Source organism: Pelodiscus sinensis, chromosome 1, assembly GCF_052426305.1.
Source record: "Pelodiscus sinensis isolate ZL-2025 chromosome 1, ASM5242630v1, whole genome shotgun sequence".
Taxonomy (NCBI): Eukaryota; Metazoa; Chordata; order Testudines; family Trionychidae; genus Pelodiscus; species Pelodiscus sinensis.
Window position 1 is genome coordinate 90,239,991 of NC_143052.1, and position 22,202 is coordinate 90,262,192.

Sequence of the window (22,202 nt, forward strand, 5' to 3'; positions counted from 1 at the left end):
ACTCAGCCCAGCTCTGTGTCCATCCTGACTAATAGCACTGGTGGATATAGCCTCTTTTTGTACCCTGTTCTAATCTTGGTCTTCACAACATGATGCTCTGGCAAGGAATTTCACAAGTTGACTGTGCATTTTGTGAAGAAGTACTTCCTTTTATTTATTTTAAACCTGCTACCTATTAATTTAATTTGGTGACCCCTAGTTTTTATGTTATAAGGAGTAAATAACTCTTCTTTATTCACTTTCTTCACCAGTCATGATTTTATAGATCTCTATCATATTCCACTTTAGTCATCTCTTTTCCAAGCTGAAAAGTCCTACTCTTATTAATCTCTCCTCATATGGTGGTCATTCCATACTTCTAATCATATTTGATGTCCTTTTCTGAACTTTTGCATTGCCAAGTTATTTTTTGAGATGAGGTGACTGCATCTGCACACAGTATTCAAGATGTGGGCGTACCATGAGTTATATAGAGGCAATGAAATATTCTCTGTCTTATTCTCTATCACATTCTTAATAATTCCCAACATTCTGCTTGCTTTTTTTACTATCGCCGCACATTGAATAATTGTTTCAGAGAACTACTTAAAATGACTCCAAGATCTCTTTCTTGATTAGTAAAAACTAATTTAATCCCCATCATTTTATAGGGATAGTTGAGATTATATTTTCCTATATGCATTTATTTGCATTTATCTTATTACCCAGTCACCTAGTTTTGTGAGATTCTTTTGAATTTCTTCACAGTCTACTTTGGACTGTCATTCATGTTAAAATTCGACACTCTCCAAAAAGGAATGAACAAACACTCAAGCTATCTTACCCATTACCAAGATAGCTTCCCCAATTATCACCTCTAATACCATTAACTCACAAACATCCCACTCTCCCCACCTCTAATATCATCAATTCACAGACACTTTCCTTCCTTCCTTCCCCCCCCCCTGCATTCCCCTCCTGTTCTGAAATGTGATTTGTCCTTTTCATATGTGTTCATTTTTTTTAATTGTATCCTTTGGTATACAGGCAGTCTCCGGGTTACGTACAAGATAGGGACTGTAGGTTTGTTCTTAAGTTGAATCTGTATGTAAGTCGGAACTGGCATCCAGATTCAGCCGCTGCTAAAACTGATCAGTTTCAACAGCGGCTGAATCTGGACACCAGTTCCGCTTACATACAGATTCAACTTAAGAACCCCAGGCGTCCCCAAGTCAGCTGCTGCTGAAACTGATCAGCAGCTGATTCCAGGAAGCCCAGGGCAGAGCAACTCTGCCTCGGGCTTCCTGTAGTCAGCCGCTGGTCAGTTTCAGCAGCGGCTGACTTGGGGACGCCTGGGGCAGAGCAGCTCGGGTGCTGCTGGGTTGGTCCAGTAGCGTGGCCGCTCCTCGGAGCTACTGGACCAACCCAGCAGCACCCCAGCTGCTCTGCCCCAGGTGTCCTGATTCAGCCACTGCTGAAACTGATCAGCAGCGGCTGAATCAGGACGCCTGGGGCAGAGCAGCTGGGGTGCTGCCGAGTTGGTCCAGTAGCGCCAAGGAGCGGTGCTGCGGGACCAACCGGCAGCGCCCCACCTGCTCTACCACAGGCCCCCGGCTTTGCTCCACGTCTCCCTGGTCTGCTGGGGGGGAGCACTAGCTGCGTACCCCCCCAGCAGACCAGGGAGATGCTGAGCAAAGCGGCGGAGGACCCGGGCCGGACCTGCGGTGCTTCCAGCTGGAAGATCAGCAGGAAGCACCGCGGGTCCGGCCCGGGTCCTCCGCCGCTTTGCTCAGCATCTCCCTGGTCTGCAGACCAGGGAGACGCTCAGCAAAGCCGCGGAGGACCCGGGGCCGGACCCGTGGCCGCTTCCAGATCAGCTGGAAGCGGCCGCGGGTTCGGCCGGGTCCTCCGCGGCTTTGCTCAGCGTCTCCCTGGTCTGCTGGCTCCTACAGCAGACCAGGGAGACGGGGAGCAGCTTTTCTCGCCCCGGAGGAGGCGGGCGGCGGGACCAGGCATCCCGCCGCTCCAGTCCTCCGGGGCGAGAAATCCCCGTTCGTAACTGCGGATCCGACATAAGTCGGATCCGCGTAACTCGGGGACTGCCTGTATATGGTTGTGACTATTTTCTTCCACTATTTGATCTGAGGAAGTGGGTCTGGCCCACGAAAGCTCATCATCTAATAAACCATCTTGTTAGTCTTTAAAGTGCTACATTGTCCTGCATTTTACTTTGGACTTAGCTATCTTGAGCAGTTTTGCAAATTTTACCCCTCATTGTTAACCCCTTTCTCCAGATCACTTATAAATGTGTTGAATAGGATTGGTCCCAGTATGGACCCCTGGGGGACACCAGTAGTTACCTCTTTCCATTCTGAAAATGGACCAGTTATTCATTCTCGTTGTATCCGGTCTTTTAACCAGTTACCAGTCCATGCAAGGACCTTCCCTCTTATCTCGAGAGTTTACTTTGCTTAAGAGCCTTTGAGGAAGAACCTTGTTAAAGTCTTTCTGGAAATCGAAGTATACTATGTCCACTGGATCCTCCATGTTCACATGCTTCTTGACCACCTAGCTGATAGAGGCAGCAATGGGGGGAGCGACTAGTTGACTATCCTGTTGACTATCTGATAAGCATTTGGTTATATTGGATAGTTGACTAGTCTTTAAGGGTATGTCTACTCTAGCCCCCTAGTTTGAGCTAGGGAGTCTAATGTAGGCATTCGGCCTGGCAAATGAAGCCCGGGATTTAAATATCCCGGGCTTTATTTGCATGTTCCCGTCCGGTCGCCATTTTTGAAATTTACAAGTCCGGACTAACTGCCCGCAGCAGGGACCCAGTAGTTCGAATTAAAGCTCTAGTTCGAACTACCTGTTATTCCTCCTGCAACTTCGAATGCCTACTTTAGCCTCCCTAGTTTGAACTAGGGGGCTAGTGTAGACATACCCTAACATCCCTAGTTTCAAAACCTCCTCTAATAATACTTCAATCTGGGACAGTTCCTCAGATTTGTGGCTTTGGGAATCTCCCTCACATCCTTAGCTATGAAGACATGCAAAAAATTAATTTAATTTTGCTGCAATGGCCTTATCATCCTTGTGTTCTTGGGGGCTATGTCTACACTGGCGGGTTCTTGTGCCAGAAATATGCAAATGAGGCTAAGTGTGGAATATCGCCAAGCCTCATTTGCATACCTAATGAGCCGCCATTCTTGCGGAAGAGACTCTTGCGCCAGAAGGAGCGTCTACACTGCCCCTTGCGCAAGAAAAACCCTCTTGCGCAATGTCGCTAAGCTGATTATTTTCAGGAATAACGGCATTGCATAAGAGGGTTTTTCTTGCACAAGAAGGGGCAGTGTAGACGCTCCTTCTGGCGCAAGAGCCTCTTCTGCAAAAATGGTGGCTCATTAGGTATGCAAATGAGACTCAGCGATATTCCACACTTAGCCTCATTTGCATATTTCTGGCGCAAGAACCCACCAGTGTAGACATAGCCTTAGTATTTTATATAGTAATGTGGAGCATATATTGCATGAAATGGAGTAAAAGGGGACATGATTTAATGGGATAAGGATACTGTTTGTGAGAGGGGATGCAGTGTATGTGCTTGGGAGAAATGTGTATGTTCCCATCTCTGAGTATGATAATGTCCGCCTGCCAGGTGCTGCCAGTTCAGTTCTTTTAATCACCATCAAACTTTTTCCTCAAAAAAGAAAGGGAGTCTTTTCTTCCCTTCTCACCAAACACCTTCAGAAGTCCTCTCCCCTTTAGAAACACCTGTGTGCTCTGATTTCTTCCAGTCTATAGGCAGAGGGAGTTGCTGAGAGAAGTTAGTGATATTTTTATAAAATTAGTTGTTTAAGAGGCTGATTTTGATTTTGAACTGGCAGCCCCTGGAAGATGATATCCCTCTAGCCACAGGAAAGACTAGTGTCACCATAACATGCAGCGTTAACTATGGCCTGGCACAGCCACTTTTAAGGTAGAAATGTGTTCAACATTATTTCAATCCTTTTTTTCCTCTATAGGTGGGTATTCATGACTTGCATGTGATTGTGACACCTCCCAATTAGAAACTAGATTAACCTCCCCACCCAAATACTCAGTCATGACCACACTCCAGTAAGTACTGATTCTGATTAGTTCTGATCATGGCTAGATCAGAATTGATGACCTCAATGTCAAAAGGAGCCTGTCTTGGCTGCCAGACCTGCAGATGTGTATGCGTAGAGGAGAATCAAAGATGGAAGTTGCTTCTGGGTTCAGGGCACCTGGCCATTGTTGAAGTAGCAGCAGCTGCAGCCTAGGGACCTTTGAATTGCTGCTGGAGCCATGAACAGTGCACTCCGGAAGGCATTGAAGGGCTGGATGGGAGAGGCTAGCCCCACTGCCCTGCCCTTCCATCTGAGGCCCCACCTGTTGAGGGAGAAGGGGTGCAGAGCCACCTCACCCCCCAATCTTGGACAGGGGCCTAGTGCATCTGTTGGCCTCCCTGCCAACTGCAGTTGTCAGTCCTCTCAGGGTCAGAAGGAATTAATCGAATTCCCATGGGAACTTGTGTCCTGTGAGAGATAGGAATGGGATTTGCAAGGTAAACCTGATACTGAAGTTGCAGATGGAGACTAAGAATGCAAAAGCTGACTAATGCTGTTTACCCTGTGAACTTTGATGGCTGCAATAGTAGGAGCAGGGAGAAACTTACTTGAGCTTTCAGTGACTACTTCAATGCCTTTCATTTTCCCAGGATTCTTTGTGTCTCTATACTAAAAGGTTTAAATGTTAGCTGTCATTTTGCCTCCAATCCCACCCTCATTTATATATAAGGATTCTTAAACTGAGGTTTCCTGATGGTGATGAGGAAAAAGGAATGTGTGGGGAAAGATGCAGGATTTGGAGGGTAATAAATGGAGGGAAAGGAAGATGGTATTGTGTGTCTCTAATTGAGGTTGTGTAGATATTTGTATTAAAAGCTGGGAGTTAGGTCTTTCTTATGTATGAATAACATACTATATCCTCTCAATGTATAGCACCTATTGCTGGAGTACAGAGTGTTTTTTTTTTTTGAGAATTTACAAGTAAATCGGTTGAGTTTGTTGGACCATATTAAAATTAATTCCTTTTAAGATTTTTTTTTTGGCGAGTAATAATTTTTTGGTACCTCCTAACAAATGTTAACTTTTTTTGAAAATTTGAAAAGTGACTTGCTTTAAAACGGTAAAGAATCAAAAGTATCTAAACTATAAAGATCTGCACGATGTCAGGTTTCTGCCACATGGATCTGATTACACGAGTGGGGTCTACGTTTACACTACATGCTTCTTGCGCAAGAGTACGTCCACACCTCAAAGCACATCGTAAAAGCAATGTGCTTTTGCGCAAGAGAGTGGCCACACTGCATGGATACTTTTGCGCAAGAAAGCTCTGATGGCCATCAGAGCACCTGTGCTTTTTCCCATAGGTGTTTCTTGTGTAAGAAACCCCTCTGGAGTGTCCACACTTGCCTTTTTGTGCAATAGCTATAGCATTAAAAGCAGTTATGCCTCAGAAAAGGTGGTTTATCTATGGCAGAAAAAGCCCTCTGTTCTGCCGTTTAACTGCCCATTTAATTGTGCAAGACCTCATTTGAGGTATGGATGCTCTGCACGTTTTTGTGCAAAAACCTTGTAGTATAGACATAGCTTAAGTGGCTTAATGGGTTTCATTTTTAATTAACTATTAGAAATAATTATGACTATGTTGAAATGATTGTAGTCAAATGGTTGTCATTCAGTGGATTCTGCAGAATCTGTGACTTTTAAAGAAAAAAATTGTGTGAAGAAACACATTACACATCAGTCAAGTGTAAAGGGATGCATGGTTGACTTCCTGAGTCTGCAGGCAGGCCAAAACAATGTCACTGAGGGGTGAACTGCCCCATTCAACTCAATAGGGTTGTTAACTCTGAAACCTAAAGAAAATCATTAAGAAAGCAATGATGTTAACTGCTTAATTGCTGATTAGAAGGCTATTTCTGCTAAAATAATGTGATAAATGAGGCTTTGGCAATTGTTATGAAATCTCTCATGAATAAGCAGCACAGAGCACGCATTTCTTGCACTTAGCATAATACATCTGAAACTCAAAAGTACTTGACAATCATCTTTGTAACTTTTAATTAGCATAATTATAAAGGATACTCATTTTAATATTTTACTATAAACAAACCCAGGTACCACCAGTGATACATGTATCATAGTTTGAGAACTGGTGACACAATCTGTGATCCCCAAATAGCATATACTCTAAGCACAAAATGAATTTTATAACAATAAGTAAATGTAAATTGATTCATTTCAGTTGCAAAGGTCTAAAAATTACTCTATCCTGAAATCTCAATCCATTTAACATTCCTCCCTCAAGATGACAGCCCTTATTTTGATCTTCCATCCTCCACAGCTTTTTAGAATCCCCTGAAAGCCAACAAGGTTTGAGCTATATCCTAGGAGGAAAAGTAGGTACCAAAGTGGAAGGTTCTTCATGGTGAACATGCTGCTGGAAGTGCCTTTCTGTTCTATCACGTTAGGTTGATCTCGAGCACCTCTACTGACAGCTACTGTGGCAATATCAGTGAGAGAGGCATTTCTCATGGTATTTTTCTCAAACTATTCAGGGTTTTATAGGTGAAGTCATTAAACTTAACCTAGACACCCGTATGTAATAAATGTACATCAGATCACTTTTATAATGTGCTTCATAAGATGGCTCCTGCCTTCTGAACAAACTGCAGTTTCCAGGTAGCTCATGTAGAGAACACTGCAGTAATCTAATCTGAAGGAGATAAGGCATAGATCATAGTAGAAAGGTTTGCATCAGAAAGATTCAATTGCATTCTCCTGGAAACTCAAAGATTGTGGGAGGAGAGATGTTACTAGAAACTTCTGCTATATGATTAAGCATGGGAGAATGAGATTTTTATTTTTATATAATTTTGATGGATAGTATCAGTGTTTTAAAGCATTTTTTTCAGACAATTTTTATGGAGGAGGAGGGCAGATAACATTAATGAGCATACATGTTGAGATTCCAAAAGTTAAAGCATTATAACTGTTAAATGACAAAAAATCAACATCACATATCACAACATACAAAGTTAAATCCTTAAAAAAAACTTCAATAAGTTTAAGCAGCATTTTTTTTCTTTGCCTATATGTAATATTTTATTATTATTGATGGAAATATTTTTTCATTGGTTTGTTTGTACATTTACATTGACTTTACTGACTTTTACCAATTAAAAAAATTAATCCTTATATATGGTAATTTAAAAGCAGCTGTGGAGTCAGTAATATACCCCAAATTGCTAACTTAAGTGAAAAATGATAGGCACTTACAATCAAGAAAGCAGAGTAGATACATTTTCTGTTACCCAAACTGTACTTCAGCCATCTATGCTCATCATCTATGCGCCTGTCTTACCCATAACTTTTGATACAGAATGCATTTTACAGTCCAATTGTACAATTTTTACTGGCTGAGTTATAAGCAAGGGCCTACTTTCCAGAGTAAGGCCTACAACAAGGGATAAAGATGGGCTGAGAATCTTGGGAGCAGAGCTTGGGGAAACTAGGCAGTCACTGAAATGACCATATTTGCTCTATAAAGCTCCTTCTGGAGAAAGATTTAAATGATGCCTGAGCTTTCTCTGCTTAGCACTTAAAGATTTCCAGCCTGCCAGTATTCTGCATTTTCACATGAAAAGCTATGAGTGGCAGATGGAGGAAGCTAGTGTGTCTCATAAAGCTTCCTTCACTGACATGCAAATTCTAAATGGAGAAGATGATTATCTGACAGGCTTTTCAGCCTCGCTTCCCAGCTGGCCCCTCCACCAGGCTCCATGTTTTCAGTCCCCTATGCAAGCATGCTAATTTTTTGTAAACTAGGAAATACCCACACAAAATCTTCAACTTACTGCTCAAGTGAGAAAGTGCACATAAGCACCCTTAAATTAAAGATTTGTGTGGGATATTACAAGATCATTCAAAATTGTTTTTCAAATTTTCTGAAAATAGTATAGCACTTGTGAAAGTGAACAACTTATAAAACAGGCCGAAGTCAAGTATAATGCAGGTAGTCTTTCTATAAGTTTTGCATATAATTTTCATGTAATTCTTCCTTTCCACCCCTATTAGGGTCTAGTGGTGCAGGAAGTCTGTACTCTTCCCTGTGCTCCCTACAGCTCTACACTGTACCTGATTGTTGTTGTGCAGTGCCTTGCTCATTAAAAGAAAACATGACTACACATTTAGGGGTTAAGGCATAATGCCCACCTAGTAAAAGTTGACTGCTTCTGTGCACTGTCATTGAAATCAACAGTAAGCAGTCTAGCTTCTGTTATAACTAAGCAAGATACCAAAATAAAAAAAATCGACCAAACAGCATCAGATTCTAAAGTAACTCAGGAAAAAAAAAACATTTTAAATTGTTTGGACAAGTAAAGAGATGGCTGCAGCAAGGCTAGAGCTAGACCTTGGCCCGGCCCAGCCTTACCGCATCCCCTTTTTATGGGGCGGAGGGGGAGCAGAAGTGGGGTTGCGCTGGCTGGGAGAGGTGCTCAAGGAAGAATGTACAGCAGCTCCTGCTGAGCCTTACGGTGGGCCTGTAAGGCAGGCTCCAAACGCTGCTCCTACCTGTCCAGTAAACATGCTTTCAAAGGTCACTCCCCCAGTCTGCGCGCGGCCTCGGGTGCCCTGAGTGTTAGCCAAGGGGCAGAGCGTGGGAACTGCTGGAAGGGCTCTGACAGAGACGTGCTCCCGCTGCAGGTTTCTCCACGCCCGCCGGGGCAACTGCTGGGACTGCCAAGGCGCTGCTGCACCAATACCACTTTGCAGCCCGCTCCCAGCAGCTCACAGCTCCGCTGCCGCCGCCGGGCCACGTGGGGCTTGATTCCCACCGAGCCACCTGCTCCGCCCAGGGCAGGGCGAGCGCTCAGGCTGCGCCTCCGCTTGGGACCGACGCACCCAAGGGAGAAAGCAGCCGCTGCTGCCCCGGGCGGGAGGCGCCGAGCAGCGCTGCTTGTGTGGGAGCCCCGCAGCGGGAGGGGGAGGGGCATCGGCTGCCCGGAGCCAGTGGCACCCGCCCGCCCGGTGTTGGTGGCGCGGCCCCTTTAAACGAGCGCGTGGTGTAGAAGGAGGCGGCTGCCGCCCCCGCGCCGCCCAGCACACACACCTCGGGAGCGCGCACGCACGCGCCTCCCTCTGCCCGGGACCTGCCGCCGCCGCCGCCTCGCGCTGCTCCCGCTGCTCCACCACCTCCCCATTGGCTGGGCGGGGTCAGCTGACCCTGTGTTATTTCCTGTGTGTGAGGGGAGAATGGAGCGAGAAACCCCCGAACCGCCGCCGCCGCGGAGCCCCCCCCGGCCTGGCGCGGGGCCCCGCCGCTCGCGCCACTGAGAGGCCCCGCCCCGCGCTCCCCTCTCCGCGCGGGGGAGGGAGGGTCGCAGGTAACGGGCCCCCTAACTGCTCCGAGGGGACCCCGCCGCGGGGGCGTGTGCGAGGGCGGTGGCGGGGCCGGGGGGGGATGGTTCACAGCCCGCGGCCCAGTGGCTCTTCGCAGGGCCCGCTCCGCCCGACTCCCCCAGACTGACGGTACAATAAATAGGGGTGCCCGGGGGGGGCGGGGCGGGATGGGGGCTGAGGAGGTGGGAGGGGCTAGGTAGGGGTGGGGTGGGAGGCGTAGGAAGGTTTTTCTGGTTTCAGCCTCGTCAATTTTCTTTTTGCGTCAAGAAGCCTTTCTCCTGCATCTGCAGGGCCTCGCAGCTCCCTTCCTTCCAGCCCCAAATAGTGTTCTGTTTTAAGACCAGTAAAGTTTGAAGTGGGAGTGAAAGTGGTTGGGGGGGGGGGGTTGGAGATCACATGGGAAAGGAGAGAGATGCACCACACATGCAAAGCAGAGGAGGTGAGGTGGCTGCATTATGAGTTCATGAAGCATGTAGTTAGCAGCGCCTTGCTGCCTTCTGGATGGGCGGTCTAGAACTGATCACATTCTGGGTCTCAACAAAACAATAGGAAGGGGCTTCTGTGAGGAAGGGAGAGCATGCTTCCTGAATGTGTTGCGGTAATGCCTCTCAGCTATAAGGTGTGTGCATGATCTCATCACAAAGTGTCTTGTTTTTGCCCCGCAGTGGGAAAGAACAAAGTTATAATGTGCTAAATATGCATGAAGTAAGTGAATTGATCTTCTATGGGATCTGTTTTGTTGGTGGAAGCTACTGGGCTTTGAGCTGCCTGGAGGTTTTTTTTTTTCCAGGTTTGGGGAAGATCTGCTTCCTTTCCAAAATCATAAGAAAAGTTTGGTGTAACTCAAAATCACATAGCTTCTGTCAGCAAAGTTGATCCAATAAAAGATTTCCTCACTAACCTTGTCTTTTTCATATCTTGGCACCAATGTGGCCACAATACTAACTATTGCAAGTTACGTATGTAGTTTGTATTGAGATTTCTGTTAAGAGGGTGGGGTATGAATCAACAAGTGATCCATTGTGGCAGAGTCAAGGGAAACTCTTCATCCAGGCAACTTTCCTCCACACCCTCCTGGTTGTTCTCTATCCCTTTCTGTAATCGGCACAATTCTGGTGTCATGCCATGTTGGAGTGTAACTTGGCCCACAATAGCTGGCTTCCTCCAGGTCCCTGTGATGCTCAACCCTCTGTCCCACCCTGCCTTTTCCTGCCCAGCTCCACCCCCTGGAGCACACACTGTTTCCATTCACCTCCTTCCTCCCCACGCCCCCCTGCACACTTAGCATGCAGGAGATGTGGAGGGGAAGGAGTTGATCAGTGGGGCTGCCGGTGGGTGGGAGGTGGGGCTTGGCTGCTGGTAGGTGTTAAGCACCTGCTTTTTTTTTTTTCTTTTATAACTTCTGTAGCACCCAACAGTAAGCACCTATGAGCTGGCCTCCTCTTTAGCCATCAACATGACAACTCTTATCAGTATGATAGGAGGCAGTTTGACTAGGCCACAGCCTTACTCTTTTCTGATGCATCCTTACTTGCACTTTTATTTAAAAATAGGGTGGGAGCTTAAAGATTTGGCAATGCTGTGCTCATATCCTTAGCAATTGAAATGTTATTGCCTTTTAACTCTTTAGTGGATAACTGTAATGCGTTAGTGGTTCTTAGTATAGTTCTTAGTCTCCACACCATTTAGCTCTTTTGGTTAGTCTAAGTAAAGAATGAGTGGGTTAATGGAGACTAAACTCCTTTCGGGTTACAGTTCTAATGCATTTGTTGGCCCTTGTGTGAGAGAAGCTGTCATCTTTTGGGGACTTTCAGTGTGGTGCATTTCTTGATCAGTTTTATTTTTTTTAAAGAGTGGTTTTGAATTTTCTTTTTATTCAAAGTTTATCATACCCACTTTCCTTTTGACATTCTCTGAACCCAGCACCTTAAATGGAATTACGTGTTTTTCTAATATAACTTGGATTATATATGTGTCTGCATTTTTGTCTCTTCAGTAAGGTCAGTTGGCTTGACAAAAAAGGGGCTCTGGTGCTCTGTAGAAGAGACTATGATGAGAAGAGGGTGTTTTGGCTGAGGGCTAGTAATGTATTCCTTGACTGATAAACTTTTAAACAGTCTGGAAAAAAACCCAACAGAACAGCATTCAACCATTTCAATGAACTGCAGGCCTCCAGAAAATGGATCATTTGTTTACCCATTGCCATGATTTGTGAATCTAATGTTACTTCTGCATAGTATGATGACACTAGGGACATGAACAGTTACCTGGTAAGCATCACCCTTAATGACCATTAAGAATGATGCTTACTGGGTAACAGTTAACCGTTGCCCAAGAGCAGCCCGATGGGTATGTACTGGCTCATAGTCCATGTGGGCTGGCAGCAGGGCTACCAGCACCCACCCTCCACTTCTTCACATGGGCTTGCAGGTGGGGAATTTCTGGCCTTGCATGAGGCTGCCGACTCCCACCCTGAGTGGAGTTGGAAGCAGCTGGGCTGGAGCAGCCCCTCCCTGGGGTATAGGGTCCGCTTCCCCATCCTACCCCATTTAATCAGTTAACTAATTAAATGCGATTTTACATCCCTAAATGGAACAACCACTTAGATCAGAATTTGTGACTTGCAGCTGTATAGTCCCAGTAGGTGGGCATTACATTTTAGTGCCAGCACTCTTGGTGAATCTGGTAGCCTCCTGTACCTGTTGTACACTCAAACTTGGGTATCTGTGAGAAATCTTTGGATAGTCTCACAAGTTAGGTACTCTACAAACTACCTGTTCATACATCTTAATGGTGCATAATTGCATTTATTTCTCTTATAGAGATAAGTTTCTAGTTGACAAAATGTAAATCTGGACTTTGATCTTTAAGTCAGGTTGTAGGGGCTTTTGGAATCATAGGACCTTTTGTTTGTGCTTAAACCTGCACTTAAATGAACCTTTAGAGTTCCTGGGCAGATCATAAAGGTTGGTTCCTAATGTGAAGATATTAATCCCCTACAGTGAAGCAGCTAATGAGAAGTTCTGTTTAAGGTGACCCAAAACCAGAAAAATAATTAGGGTTTGTATGTTTTAGTGAATGGTGTGTTTTTTTTTAAACCCTGCTTACATTTTAGCGAATGATTATTAGCAATGTCAAGTGTTTCCTTTAATGGCCTACTCATTGGACATGTGTGCTGGGAGTATTCTCAGCCCTTTGTTGACTAAGTGAAGATGTCCTTACACAACTTTTCTTCCAGCTGTATGAAAGGATGTCCGGGTTTGTTAAATCTATTTAAAAGTAACTTTATCAGCTAATCCTATTTCACCATAATGTCTTGGGTCTGTTAGTTCTCCAGATATCTATTGTCTCCAAGAAAAACAGGGATGGATAAGACCTGATTTTTTTTTCCCCCAATGTAGAAACATATCCCTTCATGCCTCCTTTCATACCTTTATACATTATTTAAAAGAAAAGCAGCACATGGTCCTATTATTTTTTCCTTTTGTAGGTCACCTTTAGCTAAAGCCGTTGTGGAACTAAATGACAATGGGTGCTCTTCTTGGGAGCCCCCTTTGTAGGCTTTGTACTACACAATTCTTGTTGCTTCTGTTGCAGAATGAAAGGTTGCTGTTTGAAATGAGGGTATAATACGTAATCACCTCATAGCTTTATACTGCTTGCTTGATTTCCCTATAATGTGAGACTGTCTGGGGCAGTGTTCCCTCTGATTTTTTTCCATTCATGTACAGAATAAATTTTGTGTTCTACACTGAGGCATGTGCACCACTATTAGAAACACATATTGCCGGCTATGGGCACTGTGAGTGCTCTGCTAATCAGCTGGGTGGCATTTGAATCTGTCCTGGGTTGCTGTCCAAGTGCTCAGCTTGCATGGAACACTGGCCTTCTTTTGGGGAGAAGGTTATAGCAAAACATATGAATACCTCTAGGGTAACTTCAATGAAGAGATATATTTTAAAAAACCTCTCAACCAGTGCAAGTAAACTGAAAGGCACTGGACTAAACAACCCTCCCTTTCCAGCTCACCACCATCACAGAACAGAGTTGGCAATGCTAGTTTCTCCAGCACCATTGTGCTTCTGACTTGGTCATGAGAGGATTTATTTTTATGCTGTTTTGTCCTGTGTTTGGCCTTCTCTAACACTGAAATGTTAGATGGGGACATACAAGGACCTAAATAGACTATTGACTTCTGCCAGTTGCAGTAGTGAGTTTTGTGATTTAGACTTTATCTGCAAATTGTTACTGAATTGAGATCTACCAGCTCTTCTCACTCAGATTGTCAGGCTGTCATCAGATAATGGCAGTATTTTAATCACAATTACTCCATGTTGGATTTAAGTCTTTTTTACTATTTTAGATGTGTACTTTCTCACAATTCTTTGATAAATATGGATTAAGATGATCTAAAATATTTTTCAACAGTTGTGATACCCCTTTTCAAGAGAACTTATATATAACAGATTTATGAAATAAATAGGTAATGATATGGGAGCCAAGCAGAATCTAAACAGTGGACTGTGCACAGATCCTTTTAAACAGTGTTGTTGCTATGAAGAGCAAAGCACATAATTTCCTACTTTTGACATATTGAGTGGCTGTATATAATTTAGCTAACTTGCCTCAATCCTAAATTGCAGTACCCCTTGGTCTCCTGCTCCTCGGTTCCTCATAGCTCTCCTGTTGGATTATGGTTTTTGACTTACAGCATCTTGTCGTATTCTGGTCCTAAACTTCTATGGACAGTTTACCAGTACATCACCATGCTGATTGTAGAACCTGGGTGTTCAACTCTTTACTTTCTTGAACTGGTCCTGTCAGTTATATTAATTTTGCTGTGGTTTTGTAACATCTAGAGTTAGGTACTAAGCTGAAACTTGCCAGATGGCCATGAGTGAGCTAAACATAAAGCTAGTATGTATTTGAGCCTCTTTCTCAGCTCCTACACTCCTATCACCAACTCCCTTGGCAAACCCAAAAGGACTTTACCTTTAAAAATCATTATATGAAACATCAATTACACAAGGGAAAAGCAAGATGTTAAGAACAATTTATGTTGATGTATCAGTACACTTGCAAAAACTGTCCAATCTTAAGGTGACTAAGGTTAGAAAACTGGTTACACAGCAAATCCTAAAGCATTTTTCAGGAGCTGTTGCCATCTGTGGTTACAACTAGATGCTTCTGTGGGAAAGTTGTTCTATACTGAAAACCCTTTATCCCAGCCCTCTCAAAATTTGGAGATCTGCCAAAATAATTTGGCTTTGAATTAGGAAGGTGAAACATGGATGCAATGACTCATTCAAGAATTTTCCTCCCAGCACTCAAAAAAAAAAAAAAAAAAAAAAAAGTGCTGCTGCCGGGACAGTATGCTAAATTTTGAGGATGCAATGTTCATTGTCAGCTTGGTGAGAATAGGTATATAAAGTAGAAAAGCTTATGGTTTCAGAAAAACCTTTTCCAGGAAGAGTAGTGTCTGCAGTTCTGGCCTTAGAGTTGGGTGGTGATCATTGAGGATGTGTGGGAGGATGGATAGAATGTGAACAATTTATTATTAATCAAAATCTAGAAATACTTTAGAATGAGAGCATTACCATACCATATTGTGTAACATAGTCTTGGTATAGTTGCAAGTGCATTGTTTTCTATGTACAGAAGTTGATTTTCTTTTTTAGCTTCTGGCTGGTTGTGTGTTTTAGATACCAAAATAACTTAAAGTCAGTGTAAATAAAGACATGAAGACTCAAGGCTGAGGCTGACCTCTCATCCTAAATTCATTGTTTTTCCTGATTCTGTGGGGCAAATGAGGGGGAAATACCATTGCCTGCCTTAACTCGTTCTTCCTCAAACCAGAATAAAAAATGTTACAGGGACTGGCAAGCACCTGCTTATGAGATTGTTTAATGACCGTGAACATGAGACATTTTTTCTTCATTTTGTTCCACTAGGTTAGTGTTTAGGGTGAGAGAAGAGTTAAAAGGTTCCTCCTCTCCCTAAGGGCTTGGTTTGAAATCCTTTGAGACTCAATCTATCCTAGAATAGCTCTTCCATTTGAAGAACCTTGATGTTTTACTTGGCTGTGTTTTGAATACAGTAAGTGGAAAGAAGTAAGGAGACTTCTTTTCCTCTTTCCATTCCATCCGTGTGTGTGTGTGTGTGTGTGTGTGTGTATATATATATATATATGGAATACATGATTTTGATATAAAGGTTTTATCAACATGGATTAAGGTGTCAAATTACTGCAGTGTGTCAGATCCTCTATATAGGCCCTCAAGATAAACCTCAGTAATAGCTATATACAACACCATAATAGTACTCTGTTTGCTGCAACTGCTACCCCTTTCTCATCTACTATTTTTTCTTGTACCACTTCCCCCACACAAAATAACTTTCATTACTCTCCAGATTCTCCTCACTGCTTTACTGTGGGTAAAACTAAGCTACCCCTCATGCAGGTTGCTGCAGTTTTGGAGTAAATGTGTGACTTTTTCCTTTTGTTCTTTTCCCACCTTTTTGGGGTGCTTTTCCTGTTAATCAGTAGCTTCTGGTATTTCTCTGCTCAAAACATTCTTAGCCCGACTTTGTCAGTTTCATTTAGAAACCTATGGGCAGCCATGAAACTGACAAGATTCTGCTCAGTCTTATTCTGCTACGCTTTGAGCTTACACACACCAATTTCATTTTTGTTGGCTTTGCTGAAAGAGTAAAACCTCTTTGTTTAATAGGGACGGTTTGGTGAAAAAGCAAAGGCGTATCATGTGAACAGGTGTACGTACCCAAAACTAAAATAGGCGGCAGAGGGATTAACTAAAACTTTTCTGAGCAGAAATATGAAGCCCAATTGAAAGCCTATTGAAGTCTGTGAAAAGGTACCCATTGACTTTAGGGGGCATTGAATCCAGCTTATGAAGAGGAGGCAGGGGGAAGAAGTGATTTCCCTCCTTCCCCTCCCAGCTCCATCACAAAGGAGGATCTGGGAGCTCAAATATCATAATGCCCTTATTAAATGTATGGTATACACACACCTTGAATACACTGTGCAGCTCTGGTTACCCCTCCTTTAAAAAAAAAAAAAAAGCATTAGAAATGGAAAGATACAGAAAATGGCAACAAAAATTATTGTGGTATGAAACAGTGTCTATATGAAGAGACATTAAAAAGACTGAATATTTTCATGGCTATGATAGAGGGCTAAAAATCATGAATGGTGTGGAGAAAGTGAATAAAAAAATGCACATCATACAAGAACCTGGGGTCACCAAATTAATTGACAGCAGATTTAAAACAAAGTACTACTTCACACAATGCCCTCTCAACTTGATCAGTTCATTGATAGAGAATGTTGTGAAAGCCAAAAGTATAACTGAGTTCAAAAAAGAATTAGGGCATGTCTTCACTCCATGGAAGATCGAAGCTTCCATGATCAATCTTCCAGAGTTTGATTTAGCAAGTCTAGTTAAGATTCGCTAAATTGAACTCAAAGGGCACCATGGCTGGCTTCTGGTACTTCTGCTCTTGCCAGGCTAAGGGAAACCAACAGGAGGAGATATAAAAAGTTTGCAGGAACACTGGCAGGAAGATGGACTCAGAGTGATGCAGAAGAGCAATGCTTCCACAGATGTCCACTCTCATAGGGGTTTGTCAGGGGGAGGAGATCAGACCTCTCCAGAGTGACTGGGATCATCTGATCCATGGTCAGATGAAGACCTGAGAGGGGCATGAGTCCTTCCAGATTCTGACCCACACACATTGGTTAAGGAGAGAAGCTCAGACCTTCTCCAGAAGGGTGAGTTTCTCTCAAATCCCAGCAGATGTGAGGATGAAGGGATGGATTGCAGACACCCTCAAATCTGGCAGGGACAGATGCTTTGGTTTCTCTTCCCACCTGCACCAGTGGACAATAGCCAGGTATCCAGTTTTCAGTTAGTTGGCATACCTAGTGGCTCTGGTCAGGACTTCTGACTGGGTCATTAAAAGTCTGGTCAGTGGCACTGTGGGGCTAAGACAGGCTCCCTATCTGCCCTGGCTCCACATGGCTCGCAAAAATGGCCAGTATGTCCCTCTGGCTTCTAATTACAGGGGCAGCCATGGAGCATCTGCTCCATGCACAGGCTCCTCAGCTTCTGTTGGTTGGGCTCTGCAGCCAGTGAGAGCTGTGAGAGTGGTGTCTGTGGGCAACGGTAGTTCACGGACTTTCCCTTACTGACCCTGTACCTACAGGCTGCGGGAACATGCTGGTGCTTCCAGCAGCAACAGGAGGTAAGTATCCCCTGGATCTTGCACTTTGAAAACACTCCCACAGCCAACCTCTTGCCCCAGCTTGGAACACCCTTCCGTATTCTTAACTCATGAAGCCCATTCTCCAATCTCTTGCACCAATCTTGAGCCCCCCCTCCCATAACTCAAACCCCTCATTCCTGGCCCCACCCTCAGCTGGAGCCCTCACCCCCTTCTACACACCAATCCTCTGGAGCTTGGTGAAAGTGAGTGAGGGTGGGGAAGAGTGAGTGAAAGGAGCAGGACAAGGGTGTTTGGTTTTCTGCAGTCAGTTCCTGGTTCCCAGATCCCAGCTTACCATCCCACCAAGGAGGGGGCTAATATATCATCCCAAAAGGAGGGCTTTCATGGATCCTAGTGCAAATACAAGAGGAGAGAATATGGGACTGACAGCTGTCCCCTGAGCTGAGTATTACCTCTCCTCGCTTAAATGCTCTAATTATCCTTCCCCTCCCCCACACTACTATGCTCCTTGATTTCCCCCCTTGCTGCTCACAAAGCATTCATGTGTATAATTTATGTCCCTTTTGTCAATTATTTGAGCACTTTCTGATTTTTCTGATATTTTTCTAGGTTCTATTTCCCCAAAATAAAAACCTCTTTGACAGAGACAGATTGTAGCAATATACTTGTTTGATTTTTCAGCTTTATGATGAGGCTTGGGTTCTAAACTACATGTCTGCCTTTTTGCTCAGTTCAGTGGCCCTTGAGCTGCACAATTTCTGAGTCATATCTGGGTAGTTGCATGCATGCAATGTAATATGATTGGCTCATGAGTACTAAGCATGGCCTGTTTAGAGAGTGAAACTATATTTTGAATACAGTTTTCAATTTTGACCCTTCCAAGTATTAGTGGGTATCGTGCACAAATTGGGGGGTGGTGAGCATTTGGTCATGATAAAGAGCTGTGATTTTATCGGTAGGTTTGTGCAAAAATGTTGATAGAATCAGTTAATCTTAAGAGACCTTGGGATTTTTTTTCTTGATGGTGGGGAGTAGGGATGTGCAAAAGAATTTAAATAATTACAGATTAAACAACTACAATTTCACCTTTAATCAGTTAACCACCTGCCTAGCCTGTGCTACTCTGACACTGCTGGAGGGAGGAGTGGGGCCTGCCATGGCAGAATCAGACTGGCAGGGGTGGGGCCAGCCAGGGCTGAAGACCTACCTGCCTACCCTGCACAGTGGGCCATCCCCCATGGAGGCAGGATACTGCCTGATGATGCAGTGCAGTCCTGCTTGCTGCCCCTCCATAGCAGCCTGGACTCAGCCAGGACCTGTGAAATCAGTCACCTGGTAATCATTCTAGTAAGCCTAATGCTTACTGGGTAACCAGTTAAAAGGTTAATTTTTTACACCCTAGGAGGTAAATTGATTATCAAGGGATCCCTTACTTAAATGCCCCAAAGTTGGATCACTAGCCCTAATCTGCACTCCTGTGAGTACTGGATCTTGGAACACTAAGGGTATGTGTACACTACAGATGCTGCAGTGGCATTGCTATGGCACAGCGCTGGCGAGGCCTACCTGCAATGATGTAGACCAAAGCTACTCAACTTTGGAAGCCCCGGGGGCCACAGTGATACTTACAGTACATGCCAAGGGTCGCAACTTAAGTGTGGTTGCATATACATGCAAATATATATGCAAATAGCTTCTTTCACACTGATGGGCATGAATACAAAGCACTTCCCACAATGCTCTGGGACTCCTGGCATCTCCACCTTGGGGAGGCTAGAAATGCTGATAACCCTATACATGTCTGTTCCAGCCAGCTCGTTCGCTTGCATCGTTCAATGCTCACCCCGCCTGAGAGACGCCTCGCTGTTGTGGAGCGTGTTCCCAGTGGAGGCCAGGTTCAAAGGCGCCTACTCCTGGGCTGCGTGTTGAGCCGAGCCCCATGTAAACCCAAACCGCACTGCAGAGCACAAACAACTGGGCTGCGTGTTGAGTGGCCCTGATGTAGATACTTGCTGTGGGGATGTTGAAAAGTGGTTAATTAGGTAACTGTGTAATGGCTGGAAAATCTCAGCAGTTACACGGTTACACACTGTGGACTCTGCAGTAAAAACTTTTATACTCCAGAGCCTGAAGCACAGCCAGCTCTGCCCTACTCCTGACGAGCCAGCTGCACTGCAGGCTGTGCAGCATAGTTTGCAGAGTGGGGCGGCAGTCAGCTCCTGCCTGCAGCCCTGCTCCCAGGGAGCTGGCTGCTGTCTCATGCTGCCTCCTCTGATACAGAGGCAACAGCATGAGGCAGCAGCCACCTCCAAGGCCTACCAGCTTAGTCCAGCTCCTTGGGAGCAGGGCCAGGATCTTGCATGTAACCATTAATGGAAACCAATAGGTAGTTTAAACGGTTATACTATTACATCACTACTTGCTACAACAATGGAAGGGATTTTTCTATTGCTGTAGTAGATCAACCCTCTTAAGAGGCAGTAGCTAGGTTGATGGGAAAATGCTTTCATTGCATTGCAACTACAAGTGGGCTTTAGGTTGTCGTAGTAATTATGTGCACATTTTTTCATAGCCCTGAACGACTCAGCTAGGTCAATCTAAATTTTCCGTGTAGACCAAGTGTGGAGGTCGGCCTTTAAACAGAAGGAATACATTAAATGAGGCTTAAAATGCCATGACTACACTAGAGATCCTAATATTACTAATACTGTTGGAGTTACTAATGTTTTTGGAGTTGAACAAGTCTGAAGAAGTTTTGTAAAACTTCTTTAGTGTAGAAGAGGCTTCTGAGACATCTGTGTGTGTGTATGGGGCAAATCTATTTTAAATGTTAGAATGAGCTGTCCTATGAAAAACCCGATCTTGTGAGGAAGGGGAGATTATCTTTTAAAAAGTAGTTGCAAAAGGGAAGATTTGGGTAGACTAAAAAACTGAAGTGTGGAAGTATTTGATTGTGTATCTCATTTTTCTGTTCATAGCCTGCAGACACCACTTCATACTTGTGTTTTTCTTTTCCTGTTTCTCAGGCCTGGTCTACACTATTGAGTTAGATAAATGTAAGGCAGTCAACCTAATTGTGTTAGTGACTGCACTACAATGTTCCTCCTGCTGATTTAATTTGCCTGCTATTTTGACCTATTAACTTCACCTCTGTGAGAGACATAGCAGTTAGGTGGGCATAGTTAGTCAATGTAGTTTTTATATAGACCTTGCATTGCATTTATATAGACCTGTTGGTGCTGTTGATGGCCAGAGCTGGTGGTCAGAGCCTCACAATTCTTCACTTAAGTCAGTGCAGGTGCTCATGTTATGGATGCACACCATCTACACAAGGAGCATAACTGTGAGCAGGAAGAATTGATTTAATTACTGCAGTGCCTGTAGATTGACCCACATTAAATCATTTAAATTTTGTAGTGAAAATATGCCCTTCATCTCCTTTTATGTCTGTGCTTTTCTCTGAAGGTGGAGGATGGGTTGGATAAGTTTGTCTCTATGTTGGCTCCCCTGTTTATGCATTGGTGGAGAGTATGCTGGGATGTCAGAAGCAATAAGCCCTTATGTAGACTTCATGTTTATTTTTTTATTTTTTTAAAGTCCTGAAAGGATAATACCCACAAACTTGTCTGGCAAGTAACAAATCTCAAGCTTCTGCTGAAATACAAGACTGCATTCCATATTTATTCTGCAGACAGTCTTTGAGAATGTGTCATGAGATTTAAAATCTGAGATATGAATAATCAGTGGAATATTAGATATATGGGGAAATTTCTTTGAAATGTAATTTAATGGGATGGTGATAGTTTATACCAGGTATTTAAGAAATATGGTTTCAGTTTTTTAAAAAAAGGTCCCAATTAACTTTATACAAGCCAGTGTAAATCATCTGCTATTGCTTAAGTAGAAGTGGATAGCTGTAGTCTACCTGCACTTGACTTTCCATCTATTAGAACCAAGCAAGCTTTGATTAGGAGTCTAGGTGGGGGAATACAGTCATACATGGGGAAATCTTTCTCTGAGTGCTGCTTCTCATCCCCGTGTCATCATAGAGGTGCTTGACTATAGTGAACAGAGTTATGTATTGGTCAGTTGTTGTCTGTCCCTTCACAGTTTCCCAGGGAACTTTTAGGGGCTTCTTTGATTTTGTCCCATTTATATCTGGGTTGTCTTCTAATGGAAGACCTTTAGAGAGGAGATTCTGGGTCTCCTGGATTTTTTTTTAACTGCTGGTCTCAATAGTTCAAGATAACTTATATAGTTTATGCCATTAGTTCAGACTTCCACAGTAGAATCAAAATATTTACTGCACTCATAGCCTCTTCTGGCTCGTGGCATTGTAAAGCATAATTAAGGGGAGAGAGTCAGTGCTACTGAAGTCAGTCATTCTCTCGCTTGAATTGGTTCAGTGAAATGGTATTGGAATGTTTAGACCAAGGGCCATTCCCAGCCAGAGCAATTGCCCAGTCCAACCCAGGACTCCCAGTG

General features: G+C 44.0%; 1 protein-coding gene across 10 annotated transcripts in view; it reads left to right on the forward strand.

Moving 5' to 3' along the window:
- The window catches only part of TCF20 (transcription factor 20), a 200,032-nt gene that overhangs the window by 102,528 nt on the left and 75,302 nt on the right, over positions 1-22,202 (forward strand). For 2 of the 10 annotated variants that reach the window (XM_075935676.2, XM_075935742.2), the window contains exon 1: positions 8,515-9,454. The exons of 6 other annotated variants lie outside the window; for them this stretch is intronic. The gene's annotated coding sequence lies outside the window, so the exon portion shown is untranslated. Of the gene's footprint in view, positions 1-8,514; positions 9,455-9,574; positions 9,600-22,202 lie in introns of those variants that run through there. 2 more of the 10 variants (XM_075935745.2, XM_075935738.2) reach the window with 2 other exon arrangements.